Source organism: Chrysochloris asiatica, unplaced genomic scaffold (genome assembly GCF_000296735.1).
Source record: "Chrysochloris asiatica unplaced genomic scaffold, ChrAsi1.0 scaffold00005, whole genome shotgun sequence".
NCBI lineage: Eukaryota > Metazoa > Chordata > Mammalia > Afrosoricida > Chrysochloridae > Chrysochloris > Chrysochloris asiatica.
This window is the reverse complement of record NW_006408523.1, coordinates 44,143,884-44,153,141: the sequence shown is the minus strand read 5'-3', so window position 1 is coordinate 44,153,141 and position 9,258 is coordinate 44,143,884.

The following is a 9,258-nucleotide window of genomic DNA, read 5'->3' as shown; positions in this document are numbered from 1 at the left end:
ATACCATGTTCTTGATGTCATCCCACAACTCTTCTGGTCTTCTGTCTTTAGTGTCTAATGCATCAAACCTATTTCTGTAATAATCTCTAAATTCAGGTGGTATATGTTTAAAGTCATATTTTGACTCTTGTGAACTTGTTTTAATTTTCTTTGGCTTCAGCCTGAACTTGCATATGAGCAATTGATAGTCCATTCCACAGTCTGCCCCAGCCTTGTTTTAGCTGATGATATGGAGCTTTTCCATTGTCTCTTTCCACAGATGTAGTCAATTTGATTTCTATGCATTCCATCTGATGAGGTCCACATGTATAGTCATCTTTTATGTTGCTTAAAAAAGGTATTTGCAATGAAGAAGTCATTGGTCTTGCAAATTTCTGTCATGCAATCTCCAGCAGCATTTCTATCACCAAGGCCATATTTTCCGACTACTGATTCTTCTTCTTTGTTTCCAACCCTTCCATTCCAATCACCAGTAATTATCAATACATTTTGATTGCATGTTTGATCAATTTCAGACTGAAGAAGTTGATATAATTTTTCAAATTCATCATCACTGGCTTTAATGTTTGGTGTATAAATTTGAATAACAGTGATATTAACTGGTCTTCCTTGTAGGCGTGTAGATATTATCCTATCACAGACAGTGTTGTATTTCAATACATATCTTGATATGTACTTTTTGATGATGAGTGTGACACCATTCCTTTTCAATTTGTCATTCCATGCATAGTAAACCATGTGATTGTCAGATTCAAAATTGCTAATATCAGTCCATTTCAGCTCACGAATGCCTAGGATATCCATGTTTATGTGCTCCATTTCATGTCTGATAACCTCCAATTTTCTTAGATTCATACTTCATACATTCCATGATCTGATTATTAATGGATTTTTACAGCTGTTTCTCTTCATTTTGACTTGTGCCACATCAGCAAATGAAGGTCCCAAAGGCTTTACTGCATTCATATCATCACAGTCAACTCTACTTTGAGGAGGCAGTTCTTCCCCAGTTGTATTTTGGGTACCTTCCAACCTGAGGGGCTCGTCTTCTGGCACTGTATCTGACAGTATTCTGGTGATCTTCATCATGTTTCAATAGTCAATATTCTGGTGCTATATGACAGTGTTCCACTGCTACTCATAAGGTTTTCAGTGACTAAACATTTGGAGTAGTAGTCTGTCTCTTCTTCTTCCTAGTCTATCTTCATCTGGAAACTTAGTTTAGTAATCTCATTCTCAGTATTAATAGTGTCACCCAGTGCATAGTAATCACACTCTCAATATTAAGTGTCACCATTAATTAGAAGAGGTAAGGTATAGTTAAATGCTAGTTAAAGAGATTGTACCCCATGAAAAATAATAAGGTTCTGACCTACTGTGATAGCGTAAGACTAGAAAGGTGTGTAACAGCCTCTCATTATTTCTCTGCTCCCAAGTCCTTTCTCTCTCTCTCCTATTCTCTGCCTCCCAACATCTGAATCTTTTCCTCCCAGCTTACATCTCTCTAAATGAAGACACATTCCTAAAGTACAAAGCACAAATCTCTCTGATTTTATCTCTGCCACCCCATTCCCAACCTTACCTGTTACTTACGGTGCTGTGAGACTTCAAAAGCTTCTTACTCTCACTGTCACACCACAACTCGAATTTTCTCCATCTTCCACTGTTTGAATACCGATTCATTCTTCAGACCCAACTCAAAAGTCATCCCCTCTGAGAAAATATTTCTTACTTCCCCAATCAGAGTTGTGTCTTAGGTGAGCATTCCATGAGTCTGGTTCTTATCACATTCTATATAACTTCTTGTTGTTATTAAGTGCCATTGAGTTGATTCCAGAGGAGTAGCTGGTGGGTTTGAACTGCTGACCTTGTGGTGAGCAGTCCAGTGCTTATCCTACTGTACTACACCAGAACTCTTCTTTATAACTACTAGACGATTTATCTTTGCCACCTCACATCATAGTTTCCTAGTGCTGCTATAAGAGGGTGCCTTTAAAGAACAAAAATGTATTTTCTCAAGTTCAGAAGGCTCGAAGCTTGAATTCACGGCATATGCTGGTGGTGCCGTGTGTTAAGCATTGGACAGCTAATCAAATGCTATACAGGGTCTCTTTCCATGGTAGGTAACCACAAGGTCAGGTGTTCAAACCCACAAGCGGCTTTGTGGAAGATGGACCGTCTGCTCCTGTAAACACTGACGCTGTCAGAAATCATAAGAAGGTTCACTGTTAGTTGCAATGGACTCAATGCAGTGGGTTTTAATTGTTACAGGATCGGCTGGCAAGGTCATTTCTCCCACAGAACCTCGAGTGGGTGGGTACAAAGTGCTGCCCTTTTTAGTTATCAGTCCAATTGTTGTTTTTAAGTGCCGTCGAGTCAGTTCTGACCCATAGTGACCCTGAATAGGGTTTCTGAGGAGCAGCTGGTGAGCTTGAACCACCGACCTTGCAGTTCAAACGGTTTTGCAGTCTGGCTCATTAGCCCACAGCGCCACACCAGGGATCCTATCAGTCCAGTAGTTGGTTCTTAAATAGGTACATAATGAATGAATTGAACTGAATTACATACACAAGTAGTAAAACAGAATTGAGAAGGTCCCTGGGCAGAACAAAGTTTTGGCTCTCAGCTACTCACTGAAAAGTTGGTGATCCAAACCCACTCAGTGGCATTGTGAAAAAAAGATCTGGTGATCTGCTACCTTAGACTTTACAGCTTAGAAAGTTCTAGGACGTTCAGTTTTTCTCCACAGCACATGGCATTGCTCTGATATTCCAAATTATTTAATTAGCTGACTTCAGATAAACATACTAAATATAATTCCTTCCAAAATACAGAGTTCTGGCTGGAAATAGCAAATAACAGACGTATTTCGGACTAAATAAAATTGTAAGATATTGCCAGGGTTTCCCCCCATTGTTCCTTGTTCCCTGTGACCTTCCCCCAGCCAGGCAGCCTGAGCGTTCCTTCCATACTGCTCCAGAGGGCATATGACACAGCAGAACACAGATAACAAAGGAGCCCCTTCTTAGCTCCAAGTCTTTGCAGGCTAAGGACTTGGCAAAGGCAAAAGATTTCGAATACATTATCTCTCTGTTTCTCTTGCGCTAAACACTAAATGTCTTCCCAAACATGAGGGTCTGGAGAAGAAGAAAGACGACATAAGAGAGCTGAGGACTTGCAAATCATTGGAGAAGACATCGTCGCTTTGTTTCCCTTGGTTGAGTCAGTGGAGGGGACCCTAGAACTTCAGAGCAGAAGGAAGACCTAGGTATCCACTTATTTTTGGTATGCTCATTCTGTCTGATTTCAAAAAATGTTTTTAATTTTTATGCAAACTCAACTTACTTTTTTTTCTATTTACATTTTTAACAGTTTGCTTCTTTATTGGAATGCTTTCTCTGGAATTATTTTAAAAAGTGGTCTTTGATGAATATTGTAAGATTTTGTATGTCAGAGAATAGAGTGTGGTGACTTTGTAGGACAAACACTGTCCTGTGAACCACAAGGTCAAAGGTTCAAGCCCATCAGCTGCTCCATGAGAAAAAGATGAGGCTTTGTGCTCCCACAAAGATTTACAACCTTGAAAAACCTATACAAAGTTGCTGTGAATCAGAACTGACTGGACAGCACATAAAAACAACAGAAACATCTGAGAATAATTCTGTTTGTACTTACATTTAAATATAATTTAGCTGAATATAAAAATGTATTTCTTGAAGTTCTGCCATTTCGATGGTACACAATAAGTCATAGGGAAGACTGAGGTTTAATAACTGCCTTAGGCTGGGTTCTCCAAAGATGAAAACCCAGTGACGCTTATACAAGAGAACTTCAAAAACTTAAGGAGAAAATTCCATTATCTTTCAATTTCATTTCTTCACAAATGTTTGGAGACACCATATATGAATATATATAGAGAGAGAAGAGAGAGACAGAGACAGATTGTTGTTGTTAAGGAGCTCTGGTAGTATTGTGGTTATGAATCAGGCTGCTAATCTCATGGTCAGCAGTTCGAAACTACCAGCTGTTCCACGTGAGAAAGATGAGGCTTTCTGCTCCTGTAAAGATTTACAAGCCTTGGCAATCCTATACAGCGTCGCTATGAGTCGGAACTGACTCCACGGCACATAGCAACGTTGCTGTTGTTAGATGCCTTCCAGTTGGTTGTGACTCATAGCGAACTTATGCACAACAGAACAAAACACTGCCCAGTTCTACACCATCCTCAAAATCATTGTTAAGCTTTAGTCAGTTGCTGCCACCATTGTGTCAATTTAACTCTTTGGGGGGAAGGGGTCTTCTTCTTTTCCACTGATGCTCCATTTTACCAAGCATCATGCCCTTCTCCAGGGACTGGTCCCTCCTGATAATATGCCTAAAGTCTGAGACACAAAATCTCGCCATCCTGGTTTTTAAGGAGCATTCTGATTGTACTTCTTCCAATACAAATTTGCTAGTTTTTCTGACAGTCCATGATACTTCCAATATTCTTCTTCAACACCATCACTCAAATGCATAATTTCTTTAATGGTCTTCCTTTTTCACTGTCCAACTTTCACATGTATATGAGGCTAGTTTAAGTAGTGTGGCATGGGTCAGGTGCAACTTGGTCCTCAAACTGATAACTTTGCTCTTGAAAACTTTGAAGAGATCTGTGCAGCAGATTTGCCTAATGCAATATGTTGTTTGATTTCTTGACCACTGCTTCCATGAGTTTTGATAGTGGATCCAAGCTAAATGAAGTCTTTGGCAACTTCCATATTTTCTCTACCCTTCATGATGTTATTTATTGGTCCAATAGTGAGGATTTTTGTTTTCTTTACATTGAGGTGCAACCCACACTGAAGGCTGTGGTCGTTGATCTTCATCAGCAAGTATTTTAAGTCCTTTTTACGTTCAGCAAGGAAAGTTGTACCATTTGCATATTGTAAGTTGTTAATGAGTCAGTCTACCTCTACATACGGATGCCATATTCTTCTTCATATAGTCCAGCTTCTTGGATTATTTGCTCATCATACAGATTGAATCAGTATAGTTCAAAAAGACAACCCTGGAACACACTTTTCCTGATTTTAAACCATTCGGTGTCCCCTTGTTCTGTTTGAATGACTGCCTTTTTCGTCTGTGCACAGGTTCCTATGTACAGTGTTCTAGAATACTCATTCTCTGGAATGTCATGATGCACACAGTCAAAAGCCTTTGCCTAGTCAATAAATCACAGGTAAACATCTTTCTTGTAGTCTCTGCTTTCAGGCAAGATCCATCTGATGTCAGCAATGATAGCCCCGTATTCTACTTCCTTGTCTGAATCTGGCTTGAATCTCTGGCAGTTCCCTGTCAATGTACTATTGCAGCCGTTTTTTAATTATGTTTAGCAACATTTTATTTGTATGTGATATTAATTATATTGTCCAATGATATCCACATTTCACTCGATTACCTGTCTTTTGAATGGGCACAAATAATGATCTCTTCCAATCAGGTGAGCACATTGCTGTCTTCCAAATTTCTTGGCATAGATGAGTGAGTGACTCCAGTGCTGCACCAGTTTGTTGAAAGAGTTAAGTTTGTATTCCATCAATTCCTGGAGCCTTGCTCTTTGCTTTCAGTTCACTTTGGACTTCTTTCTTCAGTACCATCAGCACTTGATCATATGCTATCTCTTGAAATGGTTGAACATCATTCATATCATTTTGCTGCAGTGATTGTGTATTCCTTCTGCATCAGTCAATTTTTAACCCATTTTGTTGCTGCTATTGTTAAATGCCATTGAGTTGGTTCTGATTCATACTGACCCTGTGTAGTGTTTCCAAGGAGCAGTTGGTGGATTTGAACTGCCAACCTGTGGTTTACAGTCCAGTGACAATCCTATATCGCCACACCAGGAGTACATTTTGCCCATAGAATCCTTCAGTATTGCAGTCTGAAGCTTGAATTTTGTCTTCAGTTCTTTCTTTCAACTTAAGAAATGCTGAATGTGTTATTCATTTTTGGTTTTCCTACTACAGAACTTTGCATATCTCATTATAATATTTGACTTTGTCTTCTTGGGCTACTCTTTGAAATCTGCTCAGCTCTTTTACTTCTTTATTTCTTCAATGCTTTAGCACCTCTATACAGAATAACAAGTTTCAGAGACTCATCTGACATCTATTTTGGTCTTTTTCCTACTTTCTTGTCTTCATAATGAATTTTTGCTTTCTTTCTTTATGATGTTCTTGATCATCCCACAGCTCTTTGGGTCTTTGGTCAATAGTGTGTAATGCATCAAATCTGTTCTTGAGATGATCTCTAAATTCAGGTGGAATATGTTCAAGGTCAAATTTTGGCTCCTGTAGACTTGTTTCAATTTTTAATAGCTTCAGTCTGAACTTGCATATGAGCAATGGATGGTCTGTTCCACAGTCTGCCCCTGGCTTTGTTTTTGCTGACTCTTTCCACAGACGTAGTCAATTTGATTTCTGTGTATTCCATCTGATGAGGTCCATGTGTATAGTCATCATTTATGTTGTTTTTGAAATGTATTTGCAATGAAGAAGTCATTGGTTGTGTAAAATTCTATCATGAGATCTCCAATATAACTTCTATCACCAAGGCCATATGTTCCAACTACTGATCCTTCCTCTTTTTTGCCAATCTTTGCATTCATATCACTAGTAATTCTCAATACATCTTGATTGCAGTATTGATTAGTAATCTCAGAATGACGAAGTTGGTAGAATTCTTCAATTTCACCACCATTGGCTTTAGTGGTTGGTGCATACATTTGAATAATAGTAAGATTCGCTGGTTTTCTTATTGGCATATGGATAAACTCTTATCACAGACAGAATTATACTTCAAGATAGATCTTGAAATGTTCTTTTTGTTCAATTTGTCACTCCTGACATAATAAACCATGTGATTGTCAGATTCAAAATGGTCAATACCAGTCCATTTCAGTTCAATAATGCCTAGGATATTGATCTTTATGTGTTACATTTCATTTTTAAAAACTTCCAAGTTTCCTAGAGTCATATTTCATGCATTTCATGTTCCAATTATTAATGAATGTTTACAGCTGTTTCTCCTCATTTTGAGCCGTGCCCCATCAACAAATGAATGTCCTGAAAACTTTACTCTGTTTGCATTAAAATGGTTAACACTGCTTTGAGACAGCAGCTCTTCCCAGTCTTATTGTGAGCCTTCCAATTGTAGGAGCTCATCTTCTGGCACTGAATCTGTTAATATTCTAGAATTATTCATCATTTCAATATTCAATATTCTGGTGCTGACAGTGTTCTATTGCTTTTCATAAGGTTTTCAGTGAGTAAATATTTGGAAATTGTCCACCTCTCCTTCTTCCTAGTCTGTCTTAGTCTGGAATCTCAACAGAAACCTATCCACTATGGGTGACCCTGCTGGTATTTTTAAAATACCAGTGGCATAATTTCTAGCATCACAACAATATGCAAGCCACCACAGAGTCTTTATGAGTCAAAACTGCCTCAAAGGCACTTAACACCAACAAATATGATGGCTAGAACTGCGGTTGCCTTGGCAGGGCCAGACCCAATGGTTTTGGACCAGACGATCCCCACCCCTGCTCTAGAGGCTAACAGTAGGTAACGGAGCGATGAGGCAGTGTGAGAAGAGAGAGGGCATACTAAGTCACTTGTCGATTTTGGAGAAGCTATGGAGATCAATAAACTTAGGAAACTGGTAGAGAAATAAGCATAAGTGATATCTTACTAAAGAGATAACCACTAGAAAAACAGAAAATCCAACAGAAGAATATTTAATCTATCCAACAGAAAGGATAAAGGAATGAAAAAGAAACAAAAGTAAGGTGTTATGGTAAATAGAAGACTGAAAATAATATGGCTAAAATAATGCCAAATGGTAAGTATAATAAATGTAAATTAGTTATGCTACCCAGATAGAAAATAAGAGACTTGGAGATTCAGTAACATGCTATTTACAAAAGTCACTGATTTAAAAAATAAGATATAGAACCAATGAAAACAATTAAATAGAAGAAAAAATATTAGGCAAAGATGAATGAAAACAAAGCTAGGTAGTTAATTTCAGAAGAAATAGACCCTAAGACTAAGAAAGCAGTTTTAGAAGAAATGGTATTTACTAATAAAATAATCAATAAATTATCATTTTTTGAACATATACATGTTGTTGTTTAGTGCCATTAGGTCAGTTCCAACTCATAGAAACCCTGTATAGGATTTCCAAGGAGCTGCTGGTGGTTTTGAACCAACCACTTTGCAATTAGTAATCTTATTCAATGCTTATCCTACAGCACTACATCAGAACTCCAAATACATATATACTTAAGAATATTGCCCCCAAATAAGCAAGGTCAGTTTGAATCACAAGATCAGTGGGTCAAATTCACCAGGTGCTCCTCGCAAACCCTGTTCAGGGTCACAGTGAGTTGGAATCAACTGAATGGCACTTAACAACACAAGAATTATGCAGAGGGGGAAATATATATAAGCATTTTTAGTTAGAGACTTAGCAAATCTTTCTCAGATACTATAAAATGATGTAAGCAAAATTTTAATTGGTTATAGATTTTAGTAACATGATTTTGTTTGAAAAGTTTAAATTCATATGTATAATCAAAGAATAAGTGAAGAAGATGAAAATTGTATAGAACATCTGTGAATAATTCTCAAGAATTAACTATGGGCTAGTTAAATTAAAAAACCATAAATTCCAACAATTTGCCATCATGCTAATTATTATTCAATTACAAATTAGGAATCAAGAGTATATTTTAAAATCCATATATTGAATAACTATGTATTGAATAGACCTTGATTAAAAGGGAAATTATAAGAGAAAATTTTAATATATGAAATTCAACTAGCGCTTTATGTGAAAACTTATTACAGGTAAATGCATTAGTTAAAGCACATTTAGCAAAAGAAAAAAATAATGAAAATTAGCTAAAAGTTCAAGGAAAAAAGAGAGAAAGAATGGCATGGAGAAACCTAAAGAATTCATAAAGACAATATAAAATTAAGTACAGAAATCAGGAAAATTAAGAATGAGAAAACACTAGAAAAGGATAATTAAATCAAAGATCTTTTGATGTCCATTGATCATTTGGATCTCTTCTTGAAGGATGTGCTGCTCGTATCTTTTGCCTCCTTGAATTGGGGTCAAATTATAGATCCTTTATATTTGGGATAGCATTCTACTCAACATACCTGTTTTGTATATTTTTACTAGTATATTGTTATCTTTTCTGGGCACAAC